The sequence below is a fragment of the Macaca nemestrina genome, chromosome 9 (assembly GCF_043159975.1).
Source record: "Macaca nemestrina isolate mMacNem1 chromosome 9, mMacNem.hap1, whole genome shotgun sequence".
Taxonomy (NCBI): domain Eukaryota; kingdom Metazoa; phylum Chordata; class Mammalia; order Primates; family Cercopithecidae; genus Macaca; species Macaca nemestrina.
In genome coordinates, this window is record NC_092133.1 from 59,200,793 (window position 1) to 59,221,867 (window position 21,075).

Sequence of the window (21,075 nt, forward strand, 5' to 3'; positions counted from 1 at the left end):
CTAGGAAGTTCCTTGTCACTCATATTTCACTTTCTCCAAGAGGAAGTCTCCCTTGATTACACCACTTGTATTCTTGTTTTATGCCTAGTGGGACGTACTGTAGTAAAATTTTGCTGGGGTGCGTACCTCATTTTTGGCAACCATGCTCCTTTTTATGTTTCCTTAACAAAAGGTGTTCATGAATCAGCTCAAAATCTCAGTTCATATTTAGATGACGCATTTTCTTCAACTGAACAACAGTCCACAGTTACAAATGCCAAACAGGAAGGGCACATCTGCGAAAAACAAGCCTCTTAAGCTGGAAGAATGAATAATGATGATGTGTGGGCTGTGCTTTCTATACAGCAAACTCTGGGAAGACCTTTCTGTGAACAGCTATCTGATAACAATTGAAGAGGCTTTGTGCTCCCACCCACCTCCCACTCTCTTTTGTATCAGTAACTCCGCAGGGGAAAAGGAGATTGGTAGTAAAGATTCCTTGGTCATTAGAAACTCAGGTATCGATTCAGAATCACAGAATTTCCAGGTGTTCTTTTTTCCATCACTTATAGTTCTGAGTATAGAGTAAATCCTTGAGTGTTTTCTTTGGGGATATGAAAGTTGTTTCTACTTTGAGTCTTAAATCCCCAATAGAAGCTCCTAGATAATGAACCAGCTACTTAAATAAAATACTGGTTCAATTAGGATTTAATTAAAGTTTACGGTTATAAAACAATTCCATTTTCATTATAGAAATTATATGTGTGGTTTCCCATTTTTATTTTGCGTAAATTTCTGTCATTCTAGAAAATGTATAAATTTGCTTCTAATTTGAATCATCTGTGTGTGTGTGTCTTTGTGTGTGCCTGTGTGTGTGTGCATTTAACAAAATGAGCTTACTGTTCAGTAAAATAATAAAATTTGGTTTGGCTAAGCAGTCAGCAAATTAGCATGCTTTGTTGCCGTCTTTGATTCATGGTAACATTTATAACTAACTTTCTTTAGTTTATAGATCCTTCTCTGTTACTGTCATACAATTGCCATAATAATAAAACCCCTCCTTCCCATACGGAATTCCATTAACAGTTTGGCTACTCTGATTATTGCTACTGTTTCATCCATCATGAGAAGAGTTTGCTACTGAGGAAGATGCTAACAGTATTAACCCTGGAACCTCCCACCTCCTCCCCCCATCCCCAAACTCAATTAAACCAGCATCACACCAAGACACATACAAAAAGATGCCGCCTATTTACATAACACAATGATCAAGTAATAAATCAACATTAATCATGAATGTTGCAACAAGTCACTGAAAATGATGTTTGACCTCACCATGGACTGGACTCATCCATCCATAAACAGCATTTATTTCCAACTGGGAGCAACTTCCCACACCCAAGAACAGGGTCAAGCATTTCGGATACATATGACAGGCAGGTTTGATCTTTCCTTCCGGATATCACTTTCCTTTTTTCCTAACTTCATTAACTCCGAATTCTGCAACAATCTTATGACATAAATTCTTCTATTTCCAACACCCTGAGTCCAATTGTCCGTTTTCTTCAAATTCCTTCTTAATGTCTACTTTCTGATGATGCATTGCCCACTAACATGAATATAACTTCAAAGTACAGTGTACCTAGGCTTCCTGATTTAGTCTACAATATTATGTTTGAAGATTTAAGGGAAAAATTGAAGCTAATTATTTTTGGTTAGTTCTGGGGAGTGTTTGACAAGAAGATATAATTCTCCAGGGCACAGTTCAGGCATTTGTTACAGTAGGAACTGCCTGTGCATCACCCCCACCCATTCTTCCCATCCTTGTCTTCTCCTATAAACCCCCAGTTAGAAAACCACTCCCCTCCATGGCAGGTGAAACAGCAACAGCCTCACCCTTGGGCTTGGAATGAAGTCATAGTTCAGCATGCAGCACCCTGAGACAATCTTGACAGCTCTATCACGCCACACTTTTTAGTACATATCCACTAGATAGAGATAGGAGTGAATTTCTCTTCTTCTGGGACTCGCTTTATAAGCCTCTGAGCCTTTGCATATGCTGTTGGTTCTTTCTAGAATACCATCCTCACCTGTCACCAATACTCCCACCTCCATAGTTGTCTGTCTGGGAAACTGTTATTCACACTTCGAGCCTCCATTCAAGTCAGTGTCAGCCCCTGCGAAGTCTTTCCAGTCACCCTCAGGCTGACTTTGACACTCCTCTCTGTGCCCCACTGTGCTTTGCCCAGACTCCATGTCGGAGCTCATCTCTGCTTGCATTTGTGTAAGCGTCTGCTCATCACTAGATTGTGAGCTAAGAGAAACCAGGGGCCATGTCATTTCATTTCCATATCCCAGAACCTAGCACAATGCCTGTCATGAGAAGTGTTCAATGAAAAATTTAATGAATGAATGAGTAAATGAAGCACAATTCAACTGAAGCTATAAGAGGGAACAACTAGGAGGATAATTGTGGTGAAATAATCAACATTCCTCCATCAAGTCAAAATTAAACTGCCTTGCAGTTGACTTAACTTTTTATCCTGTTCAATTATTTCCCCAAATATGCCTCTTCTTAACTATTTTGATGAACAGGGAAGACAAGTGTTTAATACCAGTTGGTCGCTCGTTAGTTAGCTGATTAAAATGACAGTATTAAAAGAAACAAGGTATGACTAATTCAGTGTTTTAATAGGAAAAAAAGAATATTTGCATACAAAAATCAGCTTGTCTAAGACATAAATTATGCACCATCATACTGATTATCTGCTATGGTCAATGACATGGAAGTTGAAAATAATAGAAATATGATGTGGTATTTAAATTAGTATCTTACACAGCCATATGTTAAATATATGCTATTTCCCACATGACAAACTGATTAAATAACTTAATGTTTTAACACACATCATTATACAAAAAAGATTAGAATAAACTATGAATCATTCTGTCAACTTGTGATTCAACTGAATAATATATATTTTTCATGGTTATTAATATTTAGCATCTTTCAGTAAATTAAAAATCAAGCTTAACAAAGGTTAAAAATATCTGATGATACATAGATGATTGTAAAAGTAATATATATTAATGAACCTTTGTGTGACTGACTTTTTCTTAGTTAATCACTCACAGAATTATGTCAAACATATATCAAGACTGGCTCCTTTTTCAGCCAACCTTCCGGCATTTCATTACTATAGTTACCTGATTAATGGATGCAATAATATATATGGCATGATATGATATGTTCACATTAAATTTTAATCAAATATTACTAAATTCAGAAAACATTAAGTAAATCATGACTGATGAGGCAATATTGCTGTACTGTCATATTGATGATTCTGAAACTTCACTACTGAGAGTAACAGATTAAGCACAAGAAGTGAATTTTATGAGGAAATATAAGTATCTCAACTTCCACAGTTGTGTTTTTTAATTGCTTTATGGCCACCAGAGGAAATGTGAGATCCATCAAGTCTATTGGTGTCACAGATCTCATAATTCCCTTTCTTGGTTTCAAAAATGTTATTCGCAGTGATAGAGGGGCCTGTTCATTATCTATGGGGGTTTGTTTTTCCTATCATGGTTTTAAACTAAAAGCTATTGTTATTCCATTTATATGAGGCATCTAAAATACTCAAATTTCTAGAAACAGAAGAAACTAGAATGGTGGTTGCCAGGGGCTGAGGAGGAGGAGATGGGGAGGTGTTGTTCAATGGGTATACAGTTTCAGTTTTGCATGATGAAAAAGTTCTGGAGGTCTGTTGCACAACAATGTGAATATACCTCCCACTGCTGAATTGCACAGTTTAAAAATGGTTATGATAGTAAATGTTACGTTATGTGGTTTGTTGTTTGTTTTTGTTTTTATTTTTATTTTTGAGACAGAGTCTTGCTCTGTCACCCAGGCTGGAACGCAGTGACGAGATCTCAGCTCAATGCTGAGATCACTCCATCTCCTGGGTTCAAGAGATTCTCCTCCCTCAGTCTCCTGAGTAGGGATTACAGGCAGGTGCCACCATGCCTGGCTAATTTTTGTGTTTTTAGTAGAGATGGGGTTTCATCATGTTGGCCAGGCTGGTCTCAAACTCCTGATCTCATGTGATCCACCCGCCTTGGCCTCCTAAAGTGCTGGGATTACAGGCATGAGCCATTATGCCCAGTCATGTTATGTGTTTTTTAGTCAAAATTTATTTTAAGTTATTTACATACACACACACACACACACACACACACACACACACACACACACACATATATACAGATTTTTTTTTTTTTTTTTTTTTGAGACAGAGTCTCACTCTGTTACCCAGATTGGAGTGCAATGGCACTATCTCGGCTCACTGCAGCCTCTGCCTCCCAGGTTCAAGCAGTTCTCTTGCATCAGCCTCGTGAGTAGCTGGGACTACAAGTGCACGCCACCACGCCTAGCTAATTTTTGTATTTTTTGTAGAGACAGGGTTTCACTGTGTTGGCCAGGCTGGTCTTGAACTCCTGACCTCAGGTAATCTGCCTGACTCAGCCTCCCAAAGTGTGGGATTACAGGCATGAACCACCATGCCCGGCCAAGTTGTTGTTATATTTTAAATAGAACTTAGAACCTAATACTGACTCCTTCAGTCTTGCCAAAAGGGAAAAAAAAACAGGAACTATCATTTGCTGGTGACAGATACAGACAGATACACCACTTCTGTAGAAGGCAGGTCAAACAGCAGCAAGTTCACCCTGGGGCTTGAAATGAAGTCCTAGTTGAACACACAGCACCCTGAAGCAATCTTCAGATCTCCATCACACCACACTCTTTTTGTCCAGGTTAATTAGATAGAGGCAGTAAAGCATGAGGCATTTATATGCATTATCTTATCTAATCTCACAACAAAGTCACAAAGTGGACATCTGTATGCCAGTGTCGTATATGAAAAAACATAACTGGTGAGTGAAAATACAAACTGTCAGCTTCCAGAAGTTGTGTTTTTCTTACTGAGACTTCCAGCGCTCATCCATACCCCTTTCCCCTCATTTTCCTAAACTCCCTGAGTTTAGGTTATGTTTTAGGAAAACATAACCCAGCAACTCTTGCTGCCAGGCAGGGACATGGAACCCACATAGGTCCTCTGGGTCTCGGGCAGCAAGAAGCCTCTGTGCGACTCTCCAGGTGCTCTTCCTTGGCTGGGCAACTCTGGCAGCCATGTGCTGAGGTGGTGAGATTGGATCTCTGAGTCACCTTGGGAAGGGAAGATACCTCAGAGAACCCACTCAACCTACAGCAGGCTTTGTGTGAGTGAGAGGAAAACTATTGCATGGTTAGCCACGGGGGCTTCAGGCATTCATGTTAGTTCAGGATTGCTTATGCTGGTCTGCCTAATATACTGCTATAGACTCAGAAAATGGTTGGTTAGGATTGGTGCCGTGAGCTGAAGTATTTGTCCAAGTAATAATCAAAAATGCTTTTTACCGGCTGGGCACGATGGCTCACACCTGTAATCCCAGAACTTTGGAAGGCTGAGGCGGGCGAATCACTTGAGGTCGAGAGTTCGAGACAAGCCTCGCCAATATGGTGAAACCCCGTTTCTACTAAAAATACAAAACATTAGCTGGGCATGGTGGCAAATGCCTGTAATCCCAGTTACTTGGGAGACTGAGGTGGGCGAATCTCTTGAACCCAGGAGGCAGAGTTGCAGTAAGCCAAGATTGTGCCATTGCATTCCAGTCTGGGCGTCAGAATGAGACTCTATCCCAAAAAAAAAAAAAAAAAAAAAAAAAAAAAAATACTTTTTACCTGAGCCTCATCACTCAAGTCCATATTCATGTTTTACAACCATCTAGCATCCTAATTACCAAACTTCTCCCCACCTCCTCCTTCTCCTTCTTTTCCTTCTTCTTTTTCATAAGATGAATGAGATCTTGAGTCTCATGTTAGAACAACCTAAATCAACTGGTTTTACCCTCCTCACATTGACACGGGATAGTGTTCTTGACCAAGCATGTCATGCCCTCCAAAGGCCAACCTTACTGCAGTTTTCCTAAAACGGGGTACTCAAATGAATTTTAGATACTTCACAAATGATTTTTGGTAGTTACATATTTATTTGAAAGTGTATTAAGGCCGGGCGCGGTGGCTCAAGCCTGTAATCCCAGCACTTTGGGAGGCCGAGACGGGCGGATCACAAGGTCAGGAGATCGAGACCATCCTGGCTAACACGGTGAAACCCCGTCTCTACTAAAAAAATACAAAAAACTAGCTGGGCGAGGTGGCGGACGCCTGTAGTCCCAGCTACTTGGGAGGCTGAGGCAGGAGAATGGCGTGAACCCGGGAGGTGGAGCTTGCAGTGAGCTGAGATCCGGCCACTGCACTCCAGCTTGGGTGACAGAGCGAGACTCCATCTCAAAAAAAAAAAAAAAAAAAAAAAAAGAAAGTGTATTAAAAAAAATATGCGTAAGTGTATAACATATGCATGTGATTCCATGCTTATTGCCGCTACAACAATGCTAAAGGAGATATCTGTGTTTTTAAAGTAGATGTACATTTTTAGAAAGTAAAAACAGCAGGGCAACCTATGTACTGGTATGGCAAAAATCCTGGAGCCAAAAAAAGGCTGCCAAATCTGGCCCTGAGCCAGGGTGAGAACCCTCAAAGCAGAGTCAGTGCTGGTCATGCCAGGTGATCAGATCTCCCTCCTCCCCTCTAGCCTTTGGAGAGTATGATAAAAGGAACACCCTCTTGTCTGTGTTTCCTCCCACCACTGAGGCAGGTAGGCAAATCCTTCCTGCCCAAGGTTTTCCTCCTAGCACCAAACAGCTGTCCATGAAAACCCACAGTCACCAGACAGAGATATGAAAGCGTCTAAGAGCTAAATTCGATATCCACATTTTCTTAGTAGAGCTCAAGATCTCATTATGAGGAGTGGAGCTGATTCTTCAGCTGATCCCATAAGGGACCCTGCTGCTTTCTGCTGGCAGCGGGAGGAGGTGCAGGGTGGAACCCTGGGCTAAGGCTGAGTCTCTCTTGCTCAAACATTGCTGTAATGTTTAGCCTGGGTCCCTGCCAGGTTCTCAGAATGGGGGCAAGTCATCCAACTGGGCGCAGTCTGAGCACCTGGGTTCTCTGGCAAAAGGTGGTATAAAAATGCAGAGATAGGCTGGGCACAGTGGCTCACGCCTGTAATCCCAGCACTTCAGAAGGCTGAGGCTGGTGAATCACGAGGTCAGGAGTTTGAAACCAGCCTGGCCAACATGGCGAAACCCTGTCTGTACTAAAACTACAAAAAGAATTAGCCAGGCGTGGTGGTGCGTGCCTATAATCCCAGATACTTGGGAGGCTGAGGCAGGACAATCGCTTGAACCTGGGATGTGGAGGTTGCAGCAAGCCAAGATCATGCCACTGCACTCCAGCCTGGGTGACAGAGTGAGACTCTGTCACAAAAAAAAAAAAAAAAAAGAAAAGAAAAGACAAGAGAAAGAAAAAAATGCATAGATAGGTAGATTGATCCTGCCTCCCATGTGTTTAGACATTTAGCAAAAACTGAAATACATGACTGGCTTGCCCTAGTCAGAGGCTGCTTTAACATTAGCATCACTGCCTCTGTGCTATACTATATTTAGATAAAGGTGACATCTTGCTTTTTCATGATTCTCCCCTTCCTTCTGCCTTTAGTTTGACCCAGGGGAGTTCACAACACATTCTGGGTTCTTATCTTCTGTAGAACGAGTTGCAATTTCCTCACCACCATGGGCATATTGCCTCCTCCCTCAGCCCTCAGTAATTTGTCACGTGACACTGGCTGAGTCTTGCCTCTGTCTCCCTTCCTCTGCTCTTCCAATAACAATCCATAACTACTCTCTTCCATGGACCTAAATCAAACAGAATTCAGGCCCAAAATGGAAAAGGAGAAACAGGGTCACGGGAATAGGACATTGATTTCCTCCCATCGGACACCAGCCTAGTCCAGAGCCAATCACCTGGGCCCCCAGGGTGGGATGAAGGGGAGGAGAGGAAGCTGTTCTCCCCAACCTAGCTGGTTTGGCCCACTGAATTTCTGCCATCATTCCTAAAAGTCATCTGTAGGCCAGAGGAGTCCCTCTGGAATAAGAAGGGGGCTTTGGGGCGGTGGGGAGCGGGGGGTGTGGGGAGAAGCAAGGGAAGCCGCAAAAACTACAGATGTTTTATTTGTTTGTTTGTTTGTTTAGACAGGCTCCCACTCTGCGGCCCAGCCTGGAGTGCAGTGGCACTATCATAGCTCACCGCAGCCTTGAACTCCTGGGCTCAAGCAATCCTCCCACCTCAGCCTTCTGAGTAGCTGGGACTACAGGTACAAGTCACTACATCCAGCTAAATTTTTTTTTTTTTTGGCAGAGTCAGAGTCTCACTATGTTGCCCAGGCTAGTCTCAAACTCCTGGCCTCAAGCCATCCTCCTGCCTTGGCCTTCCAAAGTCCTGGAATTATAGGTGTGAGCCACTCCAACCAGCCTAGAGAAGCTTTTCCAAAGGAATTTTCCCAAAATGGAAAAGGGTAGACTGCTAATCTGTTACTCCACTTGGGAGCCTGGAGCGATTGTGAAAGGAGCTATGTAAGCGAACACATTTTGAATCTGTAGGTGAGTTGGGTATCGAGGTGGAGAATATGTGGCCCAAAGTGGGAAAACAGGCGTAAGACAAAGAGTGGGAGAGAAAACTGATGGAAAACCCCATGGAATTGGTGCGACTTCTGAGCCAGCTTTGAGCCTGCTGGGGCAGCATGAAGTTCTGCCCAGGCCCTCAGGGACTCTCACAGAGCACCTCGTCTGGTTGGTGGGAGCTGCTGTGGGGACACAGGCTGGTCGTCCTGTTGCTATCTCAGCCTGTGCAGCAGAGCTTCCGACAGGAGAGGCAGCCAGCCGAGAGCGTGGGCAGACACGCCAGGAACGCCCCAGAGCAGTGGCTTCCATTTGCATCACACCTCCTGCCACAACCAATTTAGTTCCCACCTGAACTTGGGGTGACGGGCCGATTGGTGGATTGATGTGGGACCAGAGGTCTAGACTACACATGGGTTCTTCCACTCCAAGAGACCCTCAGAAAATGAGTTTATTTTGACACTGATCTGGTACTTCAGGTTCCTTCTTAGTTGGAAGACATCAGCAGTACCATTCTCTGTTAGTGTGGATCTGCTGAGAGTTACACAAGATATTCAGTGTGTGTGAAGCAGGTGTCTGGGCATCCTACCTGATGTTTTCTGCTCTATGTATGCAGTTCTATTATGTTTCAGAGAATAGACTTTGACCTGTGGCATATCTGAATGAACTAATAATAATCCATGAAATAACCAGAGGTAGCATATCAGGTGTGGGTCTGCTTTATTTCTGAAATATATTTAGTCTGCTTATGAATCTGCAATTGCATCCTTACACCTGAACTTTGAAATGAGTAGAAACCGCATCCTAGACTTCCAAGAATTTACTTATGTATTTAGCAACATATGGCCTGATAGGTACAAATGGACTTTTGTCTGAAATTCTGTATGAAGTGGTGGAAAAGAAAGAATTGTTAGGCACACCAGCATATAGGGGAATCCCTTTTGTTTAAAAAATGCATCTTCAAAAGAATCAGCATCCAAGACTCCCTTTGAGGCTGTGGTTGCGTGGGAAGTTCTGTGGTTCCCCCTACAATGACAAAACGGAGGAGCTTGCTTGGATTGGTGCTTCCCTCAAAATGCACACACAGGGCAAAAACTACAGACACAAAGCACACACAGAAGAGAAGTCAGTGTTGAGCAGAGTGTGGGCTGAAGAATCCTGCCTCCTAACGAGGTGACAGTCAAACAACGCTGGCTCATCATGTGTGTCAAAGGCAGCGTTCGGCAGGTAAATAGCAATTAAGCATTTCCCACCCACTCACAAATTCCACGCTGGAAACGCTGGTATTGCAGGCACTTCTTCCACTATTGGGTCCATTCACAGCCAAGCTCTTTTTAAGAATGAAACAAACTTCTAAGACAGCAGGCACTATTTCAGAGTGTTTTCGAAAATAACCCTAGAAAAACTGTAACTTTCCCTCTGATGCCCTGGCATTTCATCACTTACACTGGCCTCATTTTGATTTCAGTAAAATGAGATGAAAAGTCAAACCGCAACTATTGGATCGACGTGTAGTATAAGAAAACCTAATCAAGTGGGACCTCATTTGAGCAGGACATGGGTTCCCCTAAGTTTTGCACTGTTATCTAACACAGAACCAAAATTTTCTCATTTGGACAAAATAGAAAACTTTGAAAAGCAGATACAATAAGATTTTCATATAGATATTGTTTTCCAAGTTATCTTTAAAATATAGCGCAAATATTACTTCCACAGAAGTAATATTGTGTTTTCCACAGAAGTAATATTTGATTTGATAAGTGGTGTATCAACCCATGCCACTTAAAATGTTGTCTTTCAAATAGTTGATGTCAGAGTCAGTCAATGATGTCTAAATTAACCAAAAGTTATGATCTATAAGAAAATATAGCTTTGCCTGTGAAGGCTTCTACTTTAGTTAATGTTGCTTCTTATTGAAGTAAAGTAAAAATAGGAGACAATCTTCTCTTTTTCTCTCCCAACTTCCAAGGGAGATGTAACTGCGTAATATAACCCATTATGCACTAGAGAGCTGGGTTTTGTTTTTTTGTTTTTGTTTTTGTTTGTTTGTTTTGTTTTGTTTTGTTTTGTTTTGTTTTGAGACAAAATCTTGCTCTTTCGCCCAGGCTGGAATGCAATGGTGCGATCTCAGCTCACTGCAAACTCCGCCTCCCAAGTTCAAAAGATTCTCCTGCCTCAGCCTCCCAAGTAGCTGGGATTACAGGTGCCCGCCACCATAGCTGGCTAATTTTTTGTATTTTTAGTAGAGACAGGGTTTCACCGTGTTAGCCAGGATGGTCTCGATCTCCTGACCTCGTGATCCACCCGCCTTGGCCTCCCAAAGTGCTGGGATTAAAGGTATGAGCCACCGTGCCCAGCCAAGATCTGGGTTATTTTAAATGAAGGGAGGAAATGTGGAAAGAAGAAACAGTGAACACTAGTGATACAATTAAATAAAACAAACTGTGGTTTTGGGGTTTTGGTCTACAACCAGCCAGACAGTGAGTGAAAGAGAAATCATTGGCAGGTGCTGCATTTTGGATGAAGTTTTTTGCAGGCTGGGTAAGTCAGCCCAGTGCCAGACTGTGTAGGAAGGAGGACAACCACCTACGTGGCATAATTTGAGGTGTACAACAAGGCCCTGCTGGCCATAAAATAGCTCTTCCATGAGCCTGCAACAGCCTAGTATTCTCCTCAACCAGTAAGTGTAAATCAAACAGTTACTCTACGCCCAATGTTGGCTGAACACAAAAGCAAATATGAGATATTATCCCTGCCTTCAAGATCTAACGATTTTATCAGAGAGAGACAAAAATAATGTCAATGAGGTCATATCAAATAAATTAAGATAATGTATAGTTAAAATTGTGTGATAAAACTTTCAGCTGCTATAGACTTCAGAAAAGGAAACCGTCTGGCATGGTGGCTCACGCCTGTAATCCCAGCATTTGGGGAGGTTGAGGCAGGAAGATTGCTTGAGCCAAGGAGTTTGAGACCAGCCTGGGCAACATATTAAGACCCCCTCTCTACAAAAAATAAAAAATTATCCAGGCATGGTGGCAAGTGCCTGTAGTCCCATCTACTTGGGAAGCTGAGTCAGGAGGTCGCTTGAGCCCAGGGGGTTGAGGATACAGTGAGCTATGATCACCCCACTGCACTCTAGTCTGAGTGACAGAGTGAGATCCTGTCTCAATAAATAAATAAGTAAATAAAATAAAATAAAATTTAAACTGTCTACTCTGTGTGAAGCCAAATGTGGAAGATTGTAAGCAAGTGCTTTGAAAATGAGTCACTGTGTTGGTGTCGAGAGTCACGGTTCCCATTGTGGAATAAGGGACATGAAAATATGAAACTGGGGAAAGCAAGAAAGAATCCTACAGGGGTGTATTAGATTTGGAGGTACTGTTGTGAACTGTGATTTCTGAAATATGACTATGTAGGTGTTATATAGGCATATCTGTGTGCACATGTATATTATAAATGTATGCATGTATATGTGTATGTATGTGTATGTGTATATGCCTATATACACATATGTATTTTTTAGCTCTCTACACCTTTAGAGGGCCAAGAGGCAAATACCCATCAGTAGCACCCAGATCTTGGATTCTAATACCATTTTTCGCTAAAAGGATCCAGGGATTCTCAGAGAATTGTCTGATTACAGGAACAGGATGGAACAGGACAGGATAGGTGCAGAAGAACCTGGAATATCTGGCTATTTCAGAAAGTAAGAAAATGCTCCAAACAATAATGAAGGCGTATGACAAGAACACAAGAGCTAGCTTGGCTGATTCTGGCCAAATCGAGGACAATGTGAGAATGAAATATCCTAGCACCAATCATGAATTATAAACCATTGAATGACTAGAAATTCATGTCCATTGCAAAAACACAAGGAAAAATGATGATGCTGGTGAAGATAGAAGATAGATGGACAGACAGACAGACAGAAAATAGATAGATAAAGCGTTTTCTCTTTGTTCCAATTCCCCCTCCCTCTGTCTCTGTACAGGGGAGCTGTTTTCTTCTTCCTTCCTTCTTTCTTGCCTGTTAAACTTTTTGTTCCTTAAAACCACACACACACACACACACACACACACACACACACACACACAAAAGATGATAGATAAATGATAGATAGATAGATAGATAGATAGATAGATAGATAGATAGATAGATAGATGAAAAGAGAGATCTCTTGCTTACAGTAGAATGCAGAGGACTGAATAGTAGATATGGAAGTAATGCTAAAGTTAGAAAATTATCATTTTGCAACTACCATGGTTAAAATCAAATCAGGAAAAAATTATCAATGAAAGTTAAATACTGGATGAAATTTTTATAAGATGCAAGATATTTGCATAGTCCTATTACTTGCAAGAGAGAGAGAGGAAAAAGTAATTAGATAGTGGGGAAATCAGGCTTCCTTGACCAGAGTATCAAAGTTAACATCATGGATGAGAGAGAGATGGACATTGCAGGCCTCCCGATGGGATGTCCTGAAAGGACACATCACCGATGCAGTAATCTGCTAAGGAATGTAGTACCTCAATCTAGCACCAGAAAACACTACACAAATACAAAATTAGAAATGTTATATTTACAAAAGGGGGACAAACAATGTTCTTTTTAAAATGTCATAAAAGACAAGGGAAGGTTGTAGGATTTGTTCCAGATTGAAGGAGGCTAAAGAATTCTGACAACTAAACGCAATGCCTATTCCTGGACTGGATCCACTGGAGAGAAAAATATACTATGAAGGACATTACTAGATTACTAATAAAATTAGAATATGGATGGTAGATAAGATAAAAACATTATATCAATGTAAATGTAAGAAGAAAACAGCCATATTGTAGTCATTTGTAGGAAATAAACACAGAAGAACTTAGGGTAATAGGACATGATGTTTGTAATTTACCCTTAAATAGTACAGAAAAAAATACAGAGGGCCAGGCATGGTGGCTCATGCCTGTAATCCCAGCATTTTGGGAGGACAAGGCAGACAGATGACTTGAGGCCAGGAGTTCGAGACCAGCCTGGCCAACATGGTGAAACTCTGACTCTACTAAAAATAAAAAAATGAGCCAGGCGTGGTGGTGGTGCATGCCTGTAATCCCAGCTACTCAGGAGGCTGAGGTAGGAGAATTGCTTGAACCTGGGAGGCGGAGATTGCAGTGAGCTGAGATTATGCCACTGCACTCCAGCCTGGGTAACAGAGCAAGACTCTGTCTAAAAACAAAAAGAAAAGAAAAAGAAAGAAAGAAAAAAATAATATGAAGGGGAGGAGACCAAAGAGTTCAGATGACAAAGTAAGTGGGGTAAATGCTAACAACAGGTCAATTCTGATAAAAGGTATAGGAATGTTCCTTATAACTATCTTTACTTCTACAACTTTTTTATAAGTTTGAAACTATTTCCAAATAAAAAGGTTAGAAAAAGAAATGCTTTGACATTCAGTAGCTCTAGGACAAAGGAATAAAGGTAAATGATTTCATCCAATGCTTTATTATCTTTTAATTATAATTGAAAATTATTTCACCTATTTGAATGTAAATCTTAGGATATTGAAAGTGCCATTTTTAGATGTTGCACACTTCTGTTGGGTCATCAGTATTCTAGAACAAGGTCATAGAGCCGTGTAGATAGAGTCAATAGATCCTCTAGCCCACAACAAAAATTCCCTAGCCACATGTACATTGACCCCATCCACATTTATCAGTGTCAAATCCCACATTACAGCCCCCTCCTCACAATAGATCCTCCCACTGAATATATTTTTAGAATTCTCTTCAAGCCCAAATGTGAATAATAAAGAAAAACAGATTATAATTTGGATTTCAGAGCCTCACAACCTAAGCCTATTGCAGAGTCTTCTTGGACTCTGTCTTTTGTGCCACTGTAATTTCCATAATACAAATGCAATTCACATTTTTCAATAAAGCTGCTCCCCTTTAAAAAAATGTGCATTCTTAATCTTTGTAATGTCTACATCTCACAAAGGACTAATATCCAAATCCACAAGGAACTCAAACAAATCAGGAAGAAAAAAAACAAACAATCCCATCAAAAATTGGGCTTAGGACATGAATAGACAATTCTCAAAAGAATTTATACAAATGGCCAGCAAACATATGAAAAGATGGTCAACATTACTAATGATAAGAGAAATGCAAATCAAACCGTAATGCAACACCACCTTACTCCTGCAAGAATGGCTTTAATAAAAAAAGGTAGTAGATGCTGGCATGGATGTGGTGAAAAGGGAACACTTTTACACTGCTGGTGGGAAGGTAGACTAGTAAAACCACTATGGAAAACAGTGAGGAGATTCCTTAAAGAACTAAAAGTAGAACTACCATTTGATCCAGCAAGTCCACTACTGGGTATCTACCAAAAGGAAATTAAGTAATTATACGAAAAAGATACTTGCACACACATGTTTATAGCAGCACAATTCACAATTGCAAAAATATGGAACCAGCCCAAATGTCCATTGGTCAACAAGTGGATAAAGAAAATATGATGTGTATATATATACCATGGAATACTACTGAGCTATAAAAATGAATGAAATAATGCCATTCGAAGCAATCTGGATGGAATTGGAGACAATTATTCTAAGTGAAGTAACTCAGGAATGGAAAACCAAACATCGGATGTTGTCACTCACAAATGGGAGCTAAGCTCTGAGGACACAAAGGGGTAAGAATGATACAATGGACTTTGGGGACTTGTAGGAGTGGGGTGAGGAATAGAAGACTACACATTGGGCCGGGTGCAGTGGTTCACACCTATAATCCTAGCACTTTGGAAGACCGAGGCGGGCAGATTACCTGAGGTTGGGAGTTTGAGACCAGCCTGACCAACATGGAGAAACCCAGTCTCTACTAAAAATACAAAATTAGCCAGGCAAGGTGGCGCATGCCTGTAATACCAGCTACTCAGGAGGTTGAGGCAGGAGAATCGCTTGAACCCGGGAGGCAGAGGTTGCAGTGAGCTGAAATCGTGCCATTGCGCTCCAGCCTGGGCGACAAGAGCGAAACTACGTTTCAAGAAAAAAAAAAAGACTACACATTGGATACAGTGTACACTGCTCCGGTGATGGGTGCACCAAAATCTCAGAAATCACCGCTAAAGAACTTATTCATGTAACCAAATACCACCTGTTCCCAAAAAAACTGTTGATTTTTTTTTTTTTTTTTTTTTAAATAATAGGCTGGGCGCGGTGGCTCACACCTGTAATCCTAGCACTTTGGGAGGCCAAGGCGGGTGGATCACCTGAGGTCAGGGGTTTGAGACCACTCTGGCCAACATGGTGAAATCTTGTCTCTACTAAAAATACAAAAAATTAGCCAGGCGTGGTGGTGGGCGCTGGTAATCCCAGCTACTCAGCAGGTTGAGGCAGGAGAATCACTTGAACCCAGGGGCAGAGGTTGCAGATCGCGTCATTGCACTCCAGCCTGGGCAACAAGAGCGAAACTCTGTGTCAAAATAATAATAACTAATAATAATAGTGATAATACAGAACAATGGGGGGGAAATGTGCTTTCTTTAGCCCCAGCGGCATTTTTAAAAACAATTTAACCTAAACCATTTGTATTAGAAGAAAGTTTCCTGAGTAGTCAACACTGCAGAAATATAAAATCAGTATTTTACCTAAAATGAATGTGAAAAGTTTATTAAATACTTAGAAGTACTTATTACCCAAAATATTTCATTCTAGTTTTTCAAAATGCTCTAAAGAAGTGATTGCAGAACTTGTTTTTACAAACTGAACCCACACCCCGCGAGCTGGCAAAAGTACTCGAAAATCTCCACGAATGCTGGTCACTGAAGACACCTAGAGGACGTATTTAGAAACTACACAAAAACAGGACACCAAATGTTTAACAGTTCCTATTACTGTCTTTGTGTTTAAGGAGCATTTGCTCAGGACGCCCTGTGGGAGGAGGGGAGCAGAGTGGGGAATCAGGCCTTTAGTGTCAAAAACTGCAAAATCAGACTCTTGGCACATGCCAGAGTAATTTTCATAATTTGCTACATTAGTTTCATAAGAGCATGTTCTGTGACAGTCGTGTTAATATAGATGAGAATGTGTGTCTCACTGGCTAAAAAAGAACATCATTGAAAACCTATGTTTTGATTGACAGTGGTCAAAGATGCCAGGAAAATCTTTGCTTTGTCCTAGTTCCTTATTTGCTTTCCTGTTGCTCGGTCCTACTTGCACCCATGATTGTGGAAATTTTAAAAAGTTAGTTTTAGGTCATTAAAAACTCTCCTTTGACTTTCCAAAAGCCCCAGCTATGGTCTACCCTTTCATAGAAAGGAGAGGTGACCCATCTTGTCCCTTTGGCCCATCAACCTCCCAGTCTGCTTTCCAATTAATAGCAGGCTGGTGCGAAACAGTGTTTTGTTCCTGCTTTAGGAACCTAAACTTTTACAATCTGGGTGAACAGCAATATGCAATGACAGCAAATCATTTAAAACATTTAAAACACAGCTACAATTATCACAAGAATGACTATTTTTTAACACAAAATTCCATGGCCCAGAAAGAAGTTTAAATATTTTAAGCAATAGTTATTACAACAAGAATGCAAGCTGTGTCTAGCAGTCCTTGATAATGGAATTTAACCAGGGCCCTCCTGTGGAGTATCACACTACTTTATGAGAAAATTCCCTTTCCCTATGTTACAGAGGGAGCAAACCATGTATGTATAAAGAGTGTTACTTCAGGAACATCTGCTTTATTGACCAATTATTGATTTAAAATATTTGAGCTTTCCTTATAAGAACTATTTGAAAACTTTAGCTTAAAAGTGTTCATCTCTTTTGTTGGAGTGGGGATCAGGGGACAGAAAGAAGTTGCTTCCCAGTGTCTGGAAGTACTTACCAATGACAAACTCGAATCTGAGGTTACATTTTTATGTCCAGACAGGGTGTGGCTGGACATAGACTTGGAACAGGGGAAAATGTGCATTTGGCAATTTTCAACTTCTTTTTCAAGGAGGAAAACAATGAATATGACTGGTTAGTTTCTGGCTGGGTGTGTTGGCTCACATCTGCAATTCCAGCACTTTGGGAGGCCAAGTGGGAAGATCACTTGAAGCCAGGCGTTTGGGACCAGCCTGGGCAACACAGTGTGACCCCACCCCTACAAAAAAAAATTTACTGGGTGTGGTGGTGTGCACCTGTAATTCTAGCTACTCGAGAGGCTGAGGTGGGAGGATTGCTTGGGTTTGGAAGGTTGAGCCTGCAATGAGCCGTGATTGTGCCACTGCACTCCAATCTAGGCAACAGAAAGAGATCTTCTCTCCAAAAAAAAAAACAGTTTCACCAAGGCTGAAAGAAATATTTGCTAATATACATGGAGATGGCATTATTACTCAATCTTTACTGAACACCTACATGAAATGGGCAGAATTAAATGATATGAATAATTATGATTTCCATACATAATATGTTTCAATTTGGGGCTTGAGTAGCATAATTCATTTAAATCCATGTAAAAATAAACATAATGGAATCTTTTTAGATGGTTAATTAAGTTCATATGATGTTAAAAGATTTTGAATTAAACTGAAAGCAAGTCACTATGGCTGTGATATTTAATAAGAAAGCAGAAATCTAGGAGACTCATAAAAGTGGAAAAAACAAAGGCCTAATTCAAAAGATATAAGCCGGCGTAATTTTTTTCTCTCTTAAGAAGTAGGGCTGGGTGCAGTGGCTCATGCCGGTAATCCCAGCACTTTGGGAGGCCGAGGCAGGTGGATCACTTGAGGTCAGGAGTTCAAAACCAGCCTCACAAACATGGTGAAACCCCATCTCTACTAAAAATGCAAAATTAGCCGGGCATGGTGGTGAATGCCTGTAATCCCAGCTACTCAGAGCCTGAGGCAGGAGAATTGCTTGAACCTGGGAGGGGGAGGTTGCAATGAGCTGAGCTCGTGCCACTGCACTGCAGCCTGGGCAACAGAGCAAGACTCCATCTCAAAAAAAAAAAAAAAGTATCCCACACATCTAGGGCATCTAAGATAACAAACACTATTTTTTTTTTATTTTTAGCAGTCCAAGAGATTTTCTCTATTTTAATTGTTTTAATTTTAAAATACATAATAGACCCACATGAGTTCAAAGTTTTGGAAGAAGAAGATATGCTATAAAAAGTTTTCCTCCCACTTCTGTCCCTTAGCAACCAGTTTCCCGACTCAGAAACAACCAGTCTTATCAGTTTTTTTATGTGTTCTTTATTTTATACATAAACAAACAACACACACACCTTCTTTCTCTTGCTTTTTGTGCCCTTGTGAGCATTCTAAACATTGTATTCTGTCCCTTGCTTTTTCCACTTAATATATGTGCAAACATAAAGTACATACACCTCTCTCACTCTTTCATTCTTTGTCTTCTTTTAGAAACGGTGTCTCACTCTGTTGCCCTGACTGGATTCAAACTCCTAGGCTTAAGTGATCCTCCCACGTCAGCCTCCCAAGTGAATGGGATTACAGATGTGTGTCCCAGCTCTCATTATTTTTGTATAGCCACACAGTATTCCATTATATGGATGTACCATACTTAATTTAATGAACCCCCTATTCATGGACATTCAAAAGTTGTTTTCAAATCTTATTTCCAATCCTGATTATTACAAGATTGGCATAGTAAATAACTTTGTACGTTATCTATATCTATATATTCCTCGAAGTGGAATACTAAGTCAAAGAACATGTGCATTTGTAATTTTGCTAGATACTGCCAAATTTTCTCCAAAGAGGTTGTGCCTTTTACACTGCACCAGCATTGTACAGAGGTGTCTGTTTCCCCATTCTCCCCAACACATAGACTTTATTTTATTTTATTTTATTTTTTGAGACGGAGTCTCGCTCTGTCACCCAGGCTGGAGTGCAGTGGCCAGATCTCAGCTCACTGCAAGCTCCGCCTCCCAGGTTTACGCCATTCTCCTGCCTCAGCCTCCCGAGTAGCTGGGACTACAGGCGCCTGCCACCTCGCCCGGCTAAGTTTTTTTTGTATTTTTAGTAGAGACGGGGTTTCACCGTGTTAGCCAGGATGGTCTCGATCTCCTGACCTCGTGATCCACCCATCTCGGCCTCCCAAAGTGCTGGGATTACAGGCTTGAGCCACCGCGCCCGGCCCCTTGAGCCACCGCGCCCGGCCCCTCACTTTAAAAAAATATTTACTGGCCAGGCATGGTGGCTCATGCCTGTAATCCCAGCACTTTGGGAAGCCAAGGCGGGCAGATCACAAAGTCAAGAGATCAAGACCATCCTGGCCAACATGGTGAAACCTGTCTCTACTAAAAATACAAAAATTATCTGGGCATGGTGGCGGGCACCTGTAATCCCAGCTACTCAGGAGGCTGAGGCAGGAGAATGGCTTGAACCCAGGAGGTGGCAGTTGCAGTGAGCAGAGGTCCCTCCACTGCACTCCAGCCTGGCGATAGAGCAAGACTCCGTCTCAAAATAAAATAAAATAAAATAAAATAAGATAAAAATATATTTACCACCTTCTTCCCTGAGCCTGAATGTTCTAGTTTTCTAGGCTTTCTCTATTTTGGGTCTCGTCTGCATAAATCCCACAACATTTTAACATCAACTCTCTGTTGCCATTTGCCACTGTTTCCAGCCCTCCCCTTAACCACACAGACCTTGCATTCACCCCAGGTACCCTGCCTTGGGTCATGTTATTTCCTCCGCTGGAATATCTTTTCCTGTCAATACCATCCCTCCAACCTACCCAGCTTTCAACATTCTCCCTTCACCTCCATGAAACTTTTGTCAATTATCTGGCTCTTAGTGATCTCTTCTAAGAACTTCCCAACAAGAATGTATTGTGCCATAAAAGGGTTACAGGCAAATGGAGCTAGTGATCCCCCTCAGATCTCAGGATAGGCAGGCAGGGTCTGTGTGAGAGCCCCTAGATTGGTATTTCTGGCCAGGTCTGCTCTATCAGTTTACCCCAGAGTCCATACAATATCATCATTTTCTTTCTTTTTTTTTCCCCCCCTGAGACGGAGTTTCGCTCTGTCATCAGGCTGGAATGCAGTGGCACGATCTCCACTCACTGCAACCTCCACCTCCCTGGTTCAAGCGATTCTCCTGCCTCAGCCTCCCAAGTAGCTGGGACTACGGGCACGTGCCACCACACCTAGCTAATTTTTGTACTTTTAGTAGAGACGGGGTTTCACCATTTTGGCTAGGATGGTCTCAATCTTCCGACCTCGTGATCCACTTGCTTCGGCCTCCCAAAGTGCTGGGATTACAGGCATGAGCAACTGCGCCCGGCCGTATCATCATTTTCTATGCAAGCTATGACATGAAAAATGAAGATCACCTTACCAAGAGCACTACGCTGGCACAAAGTTGATGCACAGTTAAACACTGTCTGATTGATTGACATCATTTCCTTTAGGTTCTTTGTTGTCTTCCATAATCATTTCTGGTTTTAGCCATAATAGCCACTAGTAAATACTAT